The 15,128-nt window shown below is 52.6% G+C and overlaps 1 protein-coding gene across 2 annotated transcripts in view; it reads right to left on the bottom strand.

Moving 5' to 3' along the window:
* Positions 1–15,128, bottom strand: part of ESRRB (estrogen related receptor beta) — a 94,973-nt gene that overhangs the window by 43,699 nt on the left and 36,146 nt on the right. The window lies entirely within an intron of this gene.

The raw sequence follows: 15,128 nt of genomic DNA, 5'->3' as shown, positions 1-15,128 counted from the left end.
TACAAAAAATAAAATTAGCTGGGTGTGGCAGTGGTGCCTGTAGTCCCAGCTGCTTGGGAGGCTGAGGCAGAAGTATCTCTGGAGCCAGGAGTTTGAGGCCGCAGTGAGCTATGATGGTGTCACTGCACTCCAGCCTAGGGACAGAGTGTGACCCTGTCTCTAAAAATAAAAATTGTAAAGCACTATTCGACGGGAGGTGGTCATCTTACAGGCACAGTTCATAAGGAGAGGGAATTTGTGGTGAAATGTTCCAGGCCTCTCATAATGGCCACCATGAACCTGGCCTCAGGCTCCTGCAAGCCGGAAGCCCCATGAAGGCAAGATCCTGTGCCATTCCCCAGTATCCAGCAGCCTTAGGACAGCCCCGCCACATGACGGCGAGAAGGACATGGTGAACGACTAAGCTACCAAGTCCCTCCTAGTGGCAATTCCACAAGCAGGTTCCAACCCCATCCCCATTCTGCAGATGAGAAACCTGAGTTTTACCGGATCTTCTGTGCGGTGTAAGTCTATGGGTCTTCCGTAGGTTGAACTGACCTGCAGTGCTCTGGGGAGACCTCTTTGTTTGGCACTCTTCCTGGGAGGGTGGGCCGTCTTGCCAGGAGGGGCTGTGGCTACCTTTCTAATACAGACAGCTGCCCCAGGATTTAACAAGTACGCGCTGAGCACCTGTCCCAGCCTGGGGGCTGAAGGAGAGGTGATGGGGGAGAGGTGGTGGGGAAAGGCCACTGGAGGCCACAGACGGAGGACGGCACGCCATAGTTCCTGCCCCAAAGTTAGCGAGGTCTGCCTGAGCCAAGGGCCTCACAGGAAGGAATTTAAACCAAAACACGCCTCTCCTCCTCACCCAGATGCACACCCACCTCCTGAGGGGCAGCGCCTGCCTGCCCTCTGACGCCTCCACACGGAACCCTGCCCCGTTGGAGGCATGATGGTGGAGATGGAAGGTGCACCTACTATGTGCAACATCTGCACCGCTCCCTCTGTCCCCACAGTCCCCTGAAGCAGGCACATCTGTGCCCCTTTCACAGACCAAGAAGCTGAGACCGGAGCGCTGACGCGGGTCACCCAAGGCCGCGCAGAGCCTGTGCCCCCCGGCGTCTCACAAGGTGCTTGGGAAATTGGGAGTGCCGCCCCCCAAGGAAGGCCCCTGTTGCCCACCCAGCAGCTGAGGTAGCCTGCAGGCCAGGAGAGGAGGAGGACGAGGGTGTCCTTGGGCTTCCCTGTGCTGCAGCCACCCCACCCCATGTGGGATACCAAACATTTTTTAAATAACTTTTTTTTTAACTATTATTTTGTTTTAGAGATAGGGTCTCACTCTGTTGCCCAGGCTGGACTTGAACTCCTGGCCTCAAGTGATCCTCCTGCCTTGGCCTCCTGAGTAGCTGGGACTATAGGGTGTGTGTCACCATGCCTGGTATATGGAGACCATTTTCTACAGGATTTTCTAGGAACAGGCATGAACCATGTTACACCACTGACAAAGTGCCTCAAAGCAGCAAAATTATTACAGGTGCCTAACTGCACAGAGCACTCCCAACAGCTGGAAGTGTTCTTGCCCCCATGTCTAAGACATGTCAGATAGCTACAGGTGAGAGACCATGCCTCCTCTCTCTCTCTCCCCCCCTCAGTCACTCTCTCTGCCTCTCTGTCTCCATTTCTGTCTCCCTCTGTCTCTCTGTCTTTGTCTCCCTCTGTCTCTGTCTCTCTCTCTCCCTCTCTGTCTCTGCATCTCTTTGTCTCTCTCTCTCCGTCTCTCTCTACCTCTCTGTTTCTCTCTCCCCCCTTCTCTGTCTCTCTCCCACTCTCTGTCTCTCTCTTCCTCTATCTCTGCCTCTCTGTCTCTCTCTCTTCCTCTCTGCCTGTCTCTGCCTCTCTCCTTCCTGTCTCTCTCCTCCTCTCTGTCTCTCTCTTTCTCTGTGCCTCCCTCTTTCTCTCTCTGTCTCTCTGTCTCCTCCTACAAGACTGTATGCCCCTCCCCATCTACCTCCAGCCATGTCTTAGAGAACCCTGGCTGGAGTGACTTCCAGAGAAATAATTTCAATATTTACATAAGCATGGCAAAATTAAAAAGACAAACAGAAAGGAAGGCACACAAACCACTTCACCCAAGTCCTTACCTTGGCTTAGAAGGCCCCAGAGAATTGGGTCCCTGCCCCACCCCGCCCCACCCCTCTCTCCAGCCTCCACATCCCCACAGCCTCCATTCCCCAGTCACTCTGCCTAAGTAGTAGTTCCTGGAAATCCACAGCCTCCTAGGCCTCCGGGCCTTTGCTCCTGCTCTTAGAACAAGTCCTCTGTGCTTCCTCCTCTGGCCTGGCCTGCCCGGCTTCTCTAGCTCCCACGGGGAGGGGAGCTCCTCGTCTGTGCCGACAGCCACCAGTGGCCCCATCGCCTGTGCTGTCCCTGCCAGCCTTCCCCACCTGGACCAGCTCCTCTCCATGGCCCACATGCCTGGGACACAGGAGGTGCTCAATCAGAGCACACAGAGAGCTAACCCTGGCACAAGCAGCTCCGTTCTGCTTGACATAGACCAAGGCCCCAATTTTCCTGACAACCCTGGAGGGAAACTGCTTTCCTCTATCTGCAGCCGGGACGCAAGCGGAGTCCAGGGTACTGGAGCTTGGGGACCAGAACCAGGAGGTTACTCCAGTCTGTCTGGAGCTCATGCTGCCTGGAGATGCCCCTTGCTACCGTCACTTTCCCGCCGCTGGATTCCATTGTACCCCCAAAGGAGGACAGGCCGCGGTTGGGAAATTGGGCTCAAACAGGGCTCCAGAAGTGTGTGGACACGTGCTGTGCTCTCCTGGGACAAGAGGACATGCCTGCCAGCAGGTCTCCAGCAAGGCTCATGACCTTCGGGGGTGTGCGTGCATGTATGCGTGCGTGCACGCGCACGTGTGTGTGGATAGAGAGAGAGAGGAGTGCTAATATTTTATTTATTTTCCTTCCTTCCAATTTGTTTTATGGCCCCAGCGGCTGGCTGCCAGGCTGGTGGCCTTGCTTTGTAATTTCTGTAAGTGCCTCCTCGATAAGGTGATGAGATTAATTCATCAGAGTTCCTGTGGTCTCCTGAGGCATGTCTGAGAGAGCTTGGGAACAGGGAGGGGATATCAGTCGAACACACTTTGGCACATGCACACCCCACCAGCTGAGGGGCGGCAGGCTTGGGGGGAGTTCTCACAGGGCAGGGACAGAGCCAATGGCTGGCAGCAATTCAGGGTTCTAACCTGGGAGTGTATCCAGTGTAAACACATGCAGGTTCCGCTTTGGTCACATCACCTAACTCCTCCAAGCCTCAGTTTCCTCATCTATCAAATGGGCACTGTTCCCATCTCATAAAGTTCTTGCGTCATGAAGTTCAGATTTAGTGACAGAACGCACGGATAGGACTTGGTGGAGCAGGTGAATTGCAAGCAAGCAGCCAAGACTGCTCTGCTTATTTTTATATTCAGGCAGATGTGCCAGGCAGACACAGCCAGAGGACTCCAGGACAGGTCCTTCTGGGTGACAGGCCTGAGGCGAGTCGCCTGTGCTGACAGCTAAGATCCTTAAGCTCCGCCTCCCAGGGCTGGAGTTCATGCCTGTGGGGTGGAGGCAGGAGCATCAGGAGCCTGCCCTGGGTTTCTGCGTGACCCTAAGGCAGAGGCAGAATGGCCTCCACCCACTCTCGTGGAACCAGGGTGTCCCCACCAGCTGGTCAGGGACAGCTGCGGGAGGGGGCCCTTCCTGGCTCAGGGACAAGCCCGGGGTGCCAAGCTCAGGCACACAGTCTCGGGGACTCAGACACAGCTCTTCAGAGCAGAGTGGCAGGCCGTTCCATGCGGCTGGCATGAGAGAGCTGGGCTGGTGATCACTCAGTCCCACTCCCTCTGCTACCTCCCACCCGGAGGCAGAGACTGGGCCTGCCATCCCTGAGCCGCCCAGCGGCCTCTGCTCTCCACCTGCTCTACTCCTTACCCACCAGTGGCTTCCGCTGTCACATGATTGGCAGTGGCCTGCAGTCAGATCTCTCCTGTGCCTCATGTCCTCACGTCTACCTGCCTGCTGGGGTGTCCCCCCGGCGCCTCACATTTCCTCAAACTGGACCCATCCTCACCCAACCCGTCCCTCTTACACTATCCGAAGTCTCATCCAAGAGATGATAAACCACCTGCCTCCTGTGTCAGAAACAGAGGGGCTTCCTGACGCTCCCTCACCCCCTAAGGTCCTTCTCATCCCACTTTCTCTTTATGAGTTGGAGTCTGACTCTGCTGTCCAGGCTGGAGTGCAATAGCATGCAACGACCACCACAGTCTCGACCTGCTGGGTTCAGGTGATCTTTCTGCCTCAGCGTTCCAAGTAGCTGGAACTACAGGTACGTGCCATCATACCCGGCTAATTTTTTGACTTATTGTAGAGACAAGGTCTCACCAAATTGCCCGGGCTGGTCTCACACGCCTGGGCTCAGGCAATCGTCTCGCCTCGGCCTCCCAAAGTGCTGAGATTACAGGCATGAGCCACCGCGCCCGGCCTCATCCCACTCTCTTGATGCCACCTACCTCCTTCCCTTCTGCCACAGTCCTGGTTCTGACCCCCATGGCTCCTGCCTCGCAGTCACACGCTGGCCTGTCTCCATTCTCCTTCCAACCTGTCCTCCACACCGCCCCCTGGAGGCGTCTTACCACTCTTCCAGGGCCAATTCCCCCACTGTATCTCCGGTTCATCATGGCCCACTGAACACACCAGTTACATGTCTGCCCCAAAGCTTACCTGGCAGCACAGAAATGAGGACTGACTCCGGGGATAGAGGAAGTAGAAGCGTAGGGAGCTAACATGGAGACCCAGATAAGAAATCAGCCATTTGTCCAGCAGAGCCTCAGAAAGTCGCAGGCACTGAGGTCCAGATACCACAGCACTGGAAGCCAGAAACCAAGAAGCAATGGCATCCAGCTCCTGGGGGAAATGTCTACTGAATTCTGTACCAAGCAAGGTCTGAACCCAATGTGAGGGTGGAAGAGTGGAATACAGACATAACCCCACATACCCAGCATCCACAGTTGACCTTCTGAGAACACCCAGGAAGATGTGTTCCCCAGAGAGGGTGTGAGCCAAAAAGAGCAAGAGGCAGGATTCAGAGAAAGGTCGAGGGTGCATCGGGAGGGAACTGGCAACTGACAAGTCATTTAATCAAGAATTGTGATATCCCCATTTAGGGAAAGTGAAAAGATGTGTGTGTGTGTGTGTGTGTGTGTGTGTGTGTGTGTGTGTGCGCGCGCGCGCGCATGCGTGTCTATGTTGGGATGAGTTGTGTAATTAGAGCTAACTCTTCATCTTCCATAAGGAAACTCAAGAAATTATGTCAAAATTGCTACATCAGTAAATATAGCTGTAAAATCATAGGGGTTTTTTTTTGTTTGTTTTTTTTTTGAGTTGGAGTCTCATTCTGTTGCCCAGGCTGGAGTTCAGTGGCACGCTCAAACCAAGATTATGTTTGGACAGTCCAAGAAGGGTTGAAAGGAGAGGTTAGGCTTGTGGGGCTTTCAGAAGTGGATTCACTATGAAAAGTAGAATGAGCTGGGCGTGGTGGCTCATGCATGTAATCCCAGCACTTTGGGAGGCAAAGGCAAGAGGATTGCCTGAGTCCAGGGGTTCGAGACCAGCCTGGGCAAAATGGCAAAACCACATCTCTACAATAAAACAAAAAATTAGCCAGGCATGGTGGCGCGCACCTATAGCTCCAGTTACTTGGAAGACTAAGGCGGAAGGATCGCCTGAGCCGGCAGGTGGAGGCTGAGGTGGCCGTGAGTGTGCCACTGCACTCCAGCCAGGGGGACAGAGTGAGACTCTGACTCAAAAAAAAAAAACAAAAGTAGAATGACTGGACCACGGACACTGAGGGACTCTTAGATTTCTAACTCAGGCTAGCAGGGAGATGGCAAGGCTGTGAGGGAAATAAAAACACCCAGGAGAAAGAATTTTGTCCGTGGGGCTGGAGGTCGGAAGGGATACCAACGTGGAGAATATTATGTACTTTTTGAGTTGGATCAAGGCCACAGAGACCCTGGAGAGTTGGAAATTGCAGCCCAGAGCCCAGGAGGGGGATTTTGAGTGGGATTTTGAAGTCTAATGAGGTCCAAGGCTGCCGTTCTCAAAGGGTGACTCCAGGCCAGCAGCACAGGCCACATCTGGAATCTTGTTAGAAATGCATATTTTGGGCCCTACCCCAGGCCTACTGAATTTGGGATGGAGGGCCTCAGCAATCTGACTAAACTGGCCCTTCACACGCCTAACGCTGAAGCGGAAAGATCACCTGAGCCCAGCAGGTCGAGACTGTGGTGGTCGTGAGCGTGCTATTTCACTCCAGCCTGGACAACAGAGTCAGACTCCAACTCAAAAAGAGAAAGTGGGATGAGAAGGAACAGAGGGAGTGGGACTGAGTGATCAGCAGCCCAGCTCTCTCATGCCAGCCGCATGGAACGGCCTGCCACTCTGCTCTGAAGTGAGCCAGCAGCCTCCAAGAGCTGTGTCTGAGTCCCCGAGACTGTGTGCCTGAGCTTGGCACCCTGGGCTTGTCCCTGAGCCAGGAAGGGCCCCCTCCCGCAGCTGTCCCTGACCAGCTGGTGGGGACACCCTGGTTCCACGAGAGTGGGTGGAGGCCATTCTGCCTCTGCCTTAGGGTCACGCAGAAACCCAGGGCAGGCTCCTGATGCTCCTGCCTCCACCCCACAGGCATGAACTCCAGCCCTGGGAGGCGGAGCTTAAGGATCTTAGCTGTCAGCACAGGCGACTCGCCTCAGGCCTGTCACCCAGAAGGACCTGTCCTGGAGTCCTCTGGCTGTGTCTGCCTGGCACATCTGCCTGAATATAAAAATAAGCAGAGCAGTCTTGGCTGCTTGCTTGCAATTCACCTGCTCCACCAAGTCCTATCCGTGCGTTCTGTCACTGAATCCGAACTTCATGACGCAATTACTGTGCCCATTTGGTAGATGAGGAACGGTGCCCATTTGGTAGATGAGGAAACTGAGGCTTGGAGGAGTTTGATTCAGGCTCAGATCTGAGAACCGGCATTTTAGAGACAGTTCTTCAGAAGGAGAGGGGGCTGAGACCAGAGAGTCACTTGAGACCAGGAGTTTGATACCAGCCTGGGCAACATAGCAAGACCCCCACACACACTCTAAAAAAATTATTTTAATTAAATAAGTCATTTCCCTATTGGCCTCCCTGCCCCTGGGCTCTCTCATTTCTAGCCCATCATTCCTATCATTGCCAGAATTGTCTCGCTAAAAGGTCTGGTTATGCCCTGCTCAAAAGCTTTCAATGACTTCCTGCTACCAAACATAAGTAACCCAACAATTGCTATTTATTTCATGGTTTCCATTTGCCGGGCGCTAAGTGACATACTTTGGGTGCATGCCACATTTAAGTTTTGCAATAACGTTCTAGGGACAGGCACTATGTATCAGCCCCATTTTATTTTTACAGACAAGAAAACGAGGGTTCAGCATAGCTAAGTCACTCGCCCAAGGCGATACAACCAAGAACGTCTAAAGCAGGATTCTCGACCAGGTTAGCCAGCCCCCAGATCTTAAACATCACTCCTCCCTTCTTCCCGGGGCCCATGAGGCCCTATGGTCCTGTCCTCCAGTACTCCACCCCGGAACCCCCTCCTCTTCAGAGCAGAACACACTGGACTCCTCTGGGCGCTTGTTCTTGCTGCCAAGGATGGTTGCCTGCAGTCCTGCGTAAGCATCCCTTTTTCCAGGAAGCCCTCCCTGTCCTTCAGAAAGCAAGAATCTCTTTTGGACGTGGTGTTGCCTGAGTCACAGACCAGCCATCCTCTGGCTGTGTCTCCAGAAAGAGGAATGGTGATTTATCCTCTCTGCAGAGAGCTAGTGTGTGGGTTTCATTATGTAGATGGGGAAACTGAGGCCAGGGGACCTGAGTCCCTGCCCAAGGTCAGCCAGCTGGCGAGTTGCTGGGCTGAGACCAGCACCGGCTCCTGACTCGTGCCCGGCTGAGCTTTGTCTCCGCACTACTGTTTCAAGTCCCCTGAGACCGGCCAGCTACATTCTCCAGGACAAAAGGCCTGGAGGCAGTCCAAAGCGAAGGACCCATCAATCATCCCCAGGCCCTCTCCTGGGAGCTCCCTTCCCAGCCTGCAGCTGCACCAGGTGAGCAGGGGAAGCCCCGTGCCAGGCCTCCCTCCCCTGCTCCTCTGTCTTCGGTCACGGACCCAGGGGTTGCTTGAAGGGCTACTCAGAGACCCCCGTGAGGATGGCCGTTTGCCCTGGGGGCTCGGGCGGCGCGCAGACTGGCTCTACCTCCACATGGCCCCCTTGGCCACGCAACACGTGTCGATCACTGGTATCTGCTCTATCTAGGAGCAAATCCAGTGGCCCTCATCACGGCCCAACTTTGCCCCTCCTCTCCAACCCTTTCCTCTCGGCCTCACTCTTCACACAGTCACGTGGACCCTCTTCTGCCCTGAAACACACGTGCTGTCTTCTCAGCCTGGAGTGCTGGTCCCAGGACTCTTTCATGGGCTTCGGTTTGCTTGGAAGGTCACCTCAGCCAGACACAGTGGCTCATGCCTGTAATCCCAGCACTTTGGGAGACCGAGGTGGAAGGATCACTTGAGGCTAGGAGTTTGGGACCAGCCCGGGCAACATATTGAGACCCCCTCATCTGTACAAAAAACAAAAAATGTTACCTATAGAGTTGGAGGCTGCAGTCAGCCATGATCATACCACTGCACTCCAGCCTGGGCAAGAGAATGAGACCTTGTCTTCAAAAAAAAAAAAAAGAAAGAAAGAAAGAAGGAAAGAAACCAAGCTACCTTATTAACACAGCCTTCCTTTACCCTCCATCTAAATTATATACTCTCTCTCTCACTCACTCTGGTCTCACCATTGTTTTTTTCTCCATCATAGCACCTGTCTTGGTCAGTCACTGGTTTTTTTTTTGTTTTTGTTTTTGTTTTTTTTTTTGAGTAAGAGTCGCACTCTATCACCCAGGCTACAGTGTAGTGGACTTCCTGGGCTAAGGCAATCCTTCCACCTCAGCCTCCCAAATAACTGGAATCACAAGGGTGCGCCACTACGCCCAGCTAATTTTTTTATTTATTGTAGAGATGAGGTCTCTTCAGGTTACCCATGCTGGTCTCGAACCCCTGGGCTTGGGCAATCCTCTTGCCTCGGCCTCTCAAACTGCTGGGATTCCAGGCATGAGCCACTGTGCCCAGCCCCATCTGTGCTTCTTTATTTACCATGTATATGTCTATTTGCTCCCTAGATGGCAAGTCCACTAGGGTGGGGGTCATTGTCTGTCCCCAGATCCCAGAACAATGACTGTGCTCAATAAACACCCACCACAGAACTGAGCAGCTAATTCCTAAGTTCCCATGTAAGGCAGGAGTCTCTCCAACATCGTTCTTTAGAAAAGAGGAAGTTGCTGATGAGTTGAGTCTTTGTAAGGTCTCACATCAGAGGCACCACCATGCAGGTCACCTGACAGCAAACTGCAAAGCACCGGTGGGAAGACACATTGCTCTAGGAAGACCTCAGGCCATGCCTGCACCCAAGTGGGTCACTGACCAAGGGAACAAAGACACTGGATACAAATGTAGCTCTTCCCAGGAACTAGAGCTTAGAAATAGGGATGCCAAAAACAGCAGAGTACCTGACACATTGTGAAATCATTCTTGTAAATCGACACAAAAAAGAACTCTCCTGAGGGTTTAGGAAGCATACTCATGGCTCAAAAGAAAATGTCAGCAGGGCGTGGTGACTCATGCCTGTAATCCCAGCACTTCGGGAGGCAGAAGTGAGAGGACTGCCCCAGTCCAGGGGTTTGAGACCAGCCCGGGCAACTTGGCGAGACCTAATTTCTACAATAAATCAAAAAATTAGCTGGGCATGGTAGTACACACCTGTGGTTCCAGCGACTTGGAAGGCTGGGGTGGAAGGATCACCTAAGCCCAGCAGTTTGAGGCTGTGGTGGCCATGAGCGTGCCACTGCACTGCAACCTGGGCGACAAAGTGAGACTCCAACTCAAAAAAAAAAAAAAAGAAAGAAAGAAAGAAATAGCACATTCACACTCATAAAAACCCAAGTAATCAAGACAAAAGTGAGGGCCGCATGCTCTGAAGCCCTGTGTTAAAGGATTCAAAAGTAGCTCTGGAGAAGGAAGGCAGAGATACTGGGTGCAAGATGCACATGAAAGAGTTGGCAAGCCTTCCTTCATGACATGTGAATAGGGAAACAATGTTTTGGTCAGGCGCAGTGGCTCATGCCTGTAATTCTAACACTTTGGGAGGCTGAGGCGGGAGAATTGCTTGAGCCCAAGAGTTCGAGACCGGCCTGGGCAACACAGTGAGATCTCATCTCCACCAAAAATCAAAAAATTAGCTGGGCAAGGTGGTGCATGCCTATAATTCCAGCAACTCAGGAGGCTGAGGCCGAAGGATTGCCTGAGCCCATGAGGTTGAGGCTGTGAGCCATGGTCATGCCACTGCACTCCAGCCTGGGCGACAGAGTGAGACCTCGACTCAGAAAAGAAAAAGGAAAACAATTTTCCAAAAATATATTGCTTCACATAGTATGATTAAAATATGCAAGTATAACTAAAATGAATACATTGTTATAAACAGCCATTTGACTGTTTGATCTAGGTCCCTACAAGTTTTCACGTGCAGACTGGCCAGACTTCTTTAGTGTATCCTCATGGGAAAATGAGGGATTGCTGTGTGGGGATCACCTTGTATTCTGGCACATTCGAACTTCAGACAGCCAGGTGCTGGGAGGGCTGTGAGGTAAGTGGAAGTCGAGGTAAATGCAGCCTTGGCCCTGGGAGCTCACAGTCTTGGGGAATCAGACATTAACAGCAACAACCACACAGTACGGTGAGGCGGGTATGATGGAAGAAGCCCTGCATGCACTCCAGAGGAGCGCACCCATGTCCAATGAGAGAAGAGCGTCCAGAAGGTTTCCCAGAGGAAATGCCAGCTACTGAGACCCGCGGGACAAAAGCAGGCACTGGAGGCTAGGGGGCAGGGAGTGGGGGAGCAGAGAGAAGAAACTGACTGTGACACAGTCTGGGGACCAGAAAATAGAGCAGCCAGGCTGCCCAGCTGCATGCCAGGCATGAGGTGTGGGCGACCCCAGAAGGCATCCTCTAGCCTGTCCTGAGTTTCAACCCACCCACAGGCAAGAAATGAGAGATGCGGGCAGATGTGTATCCAGGGAGGTCTCTCAGAAACCAGGCAGGACGCCACTGGAGTTGGGCTAAAGCGGGAAATGGAGCCCCACTGTTGGGCTAAGGGATACAGAGGAGGGAGAATGAGCCAGGACTTGGGCACCCGGATGTGGGTTTGGGCTGGCAGGAGGCGCCGGGGCAGGAAGCAGAGCCAAGAGCAAGACTCGCCGTGGAGGGTGATGCACCCCTGACTGGGGACAGGAGGGGACATGGCTGAGGTTTAGGACTCGGCATGTCGGGCCTGCTTCCAGGTGGTTGAGTGCAAGTGTTCACTCGGTGGGAGAGGATGGAGCCTGGGAGGAGGTCGAGGCAAGAGCTCTGAGGGCAGAACTGAATTCCCTTGATCAGAGGCAGCTGGAGCCACAGCCTGAGAAGGAGGCGCAGGCCCAGAAGGGGGTCGAGACCCAGAGGAGGAGGAGGGGGAGCAGGACACTGGAGGGCCAGAGGGTGTGTCTCGGGTTGGAGGACCAGAGGTATTTGGATGCAGATGGAAAGGAGAAGGCTGCAGAGCTGTTCTTGGGGGGAGGCCAGAGAGGATGTCATGGCCAGAGGTCTCCAGGGAGAGGGAGTAACAGGAGACATCTCTTTCAGTGAACGGAGTCACAAAGAACCGTTGGATCCATCCTGCAGACGCAGGGGAGTGGGTAGGCTTGACCGCACATAGTAGAAAGAGTTCCCACCCCAGGGCTTCTAGCTCCAATAAAATAGGAGGAAAGGTCACTGCTGAGAGGGAGGGACAGGGTGACAGGGTTTGATTTGGGGATATGACTTGGAAAAGGCCCCCAGGCTCCTCCTCCAAAGGCCACCCACTACTCCTGTACTCATTACGAAGGTTTTCATGACTGTGGGGTCAGGGTCACAATCCAGATGCTGATACTTAGCCCTAAGACCCAGAAGCTTGGTTGGCCGACCACAGAAAGGGGCTCTGCCTTTCAGGGGCAGATTCCTATTGTCTAAATTTAGGAGACTGATGTATACACTCAGGGTGCAGGATAAGGACAGCCCACATACAAGGAAAAATTGATCTGTCTGCCAGACCAGCAAGTTCACTTCTGTAGAAGACCCACAGGGGAACCAGATCGTAATCAGAAAGACATTAATCAGATAAACTGGATGCTTAAACAATGTCAGCCTCCCCCTGGGCGAAGACTCCCTATTCCTGGGGGTGGTGCCTTTGCCTAAGTCTGCTTCTCCTTCCACGCCTCCCAGGGCTGGCCACTCCTTGGTGGGCACTGTTTTTTTCTTGGAATGTGCTAGCGAATGCAGTCAGGTTGAGGTCTACTTCCTCTGACTTGGAGTAGTTCTATACCTTTGGGAAGGCGCCTTATCTCGAGCCCTCTTTCTTAGCAGGATCGGGTAAAGTTGGAATAAACACTAACATGCATGAGTTGACATAAGCCCCGGGAGAGCAGGGGACAACTCTGGCCCCGCAGGGCAGGGCTGTATGGAGTGCAAACTTTCTCTTCAGCCCCTCAGCTCTGCTGCCTTGCCGTCAGGCAGCCTTAGGCAACGTGTAAACAAACAGGCGTGGCTGTGAGCTAATAAAACTTGATTTACAAAAACAGGCGGCCAGTCTGCAGGCGGTGGTAGTATGCTCCCACCCACCCAAGCACACAGTAGGCGCCCCATAAAGGCTGGGGGTGAAGGCTGGTGGAGGCTTTTTCCCCAACTCTATGACAGCATACCCGTTTCTGCAAAACTTCTTCCTTATTGGTAACCACTGGATGGAGCAGATGGGAACAGTCTAAGGAAGAGGTGGGGTGTGGCTGGCAGGATTTTCAGAGCTTTTCACACATTTACATACACTTGTGATTAGATCTGCCATGACTAAAGCCCCCTCTCCACTTTACTGAACTCTTAAAAAATGACTTGGGCCGGGCATGGTGGCTCATTCCTGTAATCCCAGCACTTTGGTAGGCCAAGGCAAGAGGATTGCCTGAGCCCGGGGGTTTGAGACCAGCCTGGGCAACTTGGCGAGACCTCATCTCTACAATAAATCAAGAAAAATTAGCTGGGCATGATGGTGCATGCCTGTAGCTCCAGCTATTTGGAAGGCTGAGGTAGAAGGATCGCTTGAGCCCAGCAGGTCGAGGCTGCAGTGGCCACGAGCGTGCCACTGCACTCCAGCCAGGGTGACAGAGTGAGACTCCAATTCAATTTTTAAAAAAATGACTTGAATACCCTCCTTATTTGGGTACTTGCTGAGAACACTGCATCCTGGTATGTCTGTGAGCCTAGTGCTATGCCCACACACTTCTGGGCATGACACTAATATTCTAGCTTCTGGGGCAGAAACCATGTTCCCCTCTTTCCTGTTTCTCCTCAGGACCTTATTCAGAGCAGGGACTCAATACATGTTCACGCAGGCCCAGGTGCAGTGGCTCACGCCTGTAATCCCAGCACTCTGGGAGGCTGAGGCGAGAGGATTGTCTGAGCCCAGGGCTTGAGACCAGCCTGGGCACCTTGGTGAGACCTCATCTATACAGTAAATAAAAAAATTAACTGGGCGTGATGGTGCATGCCTATAGTTCCAGCTACTTGAAAGACTGAGGCGGAAGGATGACCTGAGCCCAGCAATTGGAGGCTGAGGTGGCCGTGAGCGTGCCACTGCATTCCAGCCTGGGAGAGAGTGATACTCTGACTCGAAAAAAGAAAAGAACTTGTCTCTGTGGTTGTCCAATCGGAGATCATTTTCCTCCTCTTTATATTTTCCCACATTTTCTACAATGATTACGTTTACAAACAACAAAATCTAATTCTCTGTTAAAACAAAACCGGAAAGTTCATAAGGTGACCAGAGCAATCTCTGCTCCCTGCTCTGGATCTAAACCTCTTACTGGTTGTGACCATGGGAGTCCTCTTGGAAGAAGGGTTAGTCGGGAGCTGCTGGTTCTGATCCCCCTGGCTGCTGTTTGTCTTCTGAGTTCCGAGAAGAGAAGAGATCATTATCCGATTCACAGTAAATAATTAAGACCATCTGCAAGTCTTTCATGTGGACTCCTGACTTGCTAGAACACTGTCAACGCCTGGGCCTCTGTCAAGAAGGCAGGAGGGCTTCTGACTTTACACACACGGGCCTCTGCTTTCCAAAAATGGGACCCAGAACTCTCCGGCCCACTTAAGAACAAGATGGAGAGAAAACGTGACTGTCTCGTGAAAGGCAATTGTTTCAAAAGCCAATCTCAGAGTCTACAATAAAGACAGTCTTCTCAAGATCGCTTTCCAATGTGGAAAGAAAAACATTGTATCTCAGCAACTCAAACTGATTTAAACATTTTAGGTTTACGAATATCCAGTGGTTTGCATGAAAACCATTGGACTGAAGGGTCCCACTTCTGGCTGAGGCAAGAGACAAAGCTACCATACAGTGCTAGATCCCAGGGCTTACCCCGGACTACGGAGTGTAAAGCCTGAGGAGACCAGGGTGCCCCATTTTTCCATCCTGGAGGCCAGCACGGTACCTGATAACAGAAGGTGTTCAATGACTATTTGCTGGACAAAGTTGGTCTAGGGTTCCTTCTGGGAGCTAAGGTCTCAGATTTTTGCTCACTTTTTTTTTTTTTTTTTTTTTTATTAGAGTCTCATTGTTTCACCCAGGCTGAATGCAGTGGCATGCCCACAGCCACCGCAGCCTTGACCTGCTGGGCTCAGGTGATCCTTCCACCTCAGCCTTCCAAGTAGCCGAAACCATAGGCATGCACCCCCACGCCTGGCTAATTCTTGATTTAATGTAGAGATGAGGTCTCGCCAAGTTGCCCAGGCTGGTCTCGAACCCCTGGACTCAGGCAATCCTCTCACCTTTGCCTATCAAAGTGCTGGGATTACAGGTGTGAGCCACTGTGACTGGCTGTTCTACTTTTTTGCACTGTTTGAATTTTTTTTTTTTTTTTTT

The sequence above is a fragment of the Carlito syrichta genome, unplaced genomic scaffold, assembly GCF_000164805.1.
Source record: "Carlito syrichta isolate Samal-C Ts95f unplaced genomic scaffold, Tarsius_syrichta-2.0.1 Scaffold303228, whole genome shotgun sequence".
NCBI classification, from domain to species: domain Eukaryota; kingdom Metazoa; phylum Chordata; class Mammalia; order Primates; family Tarsiidae; genus Carlito; species Carlito syrichta.
The sequence above is the reverse complement of the archived record's forward strand: the minus strand, read 5'-3'. Positions and strand labels throughout refer to the sequence as shown.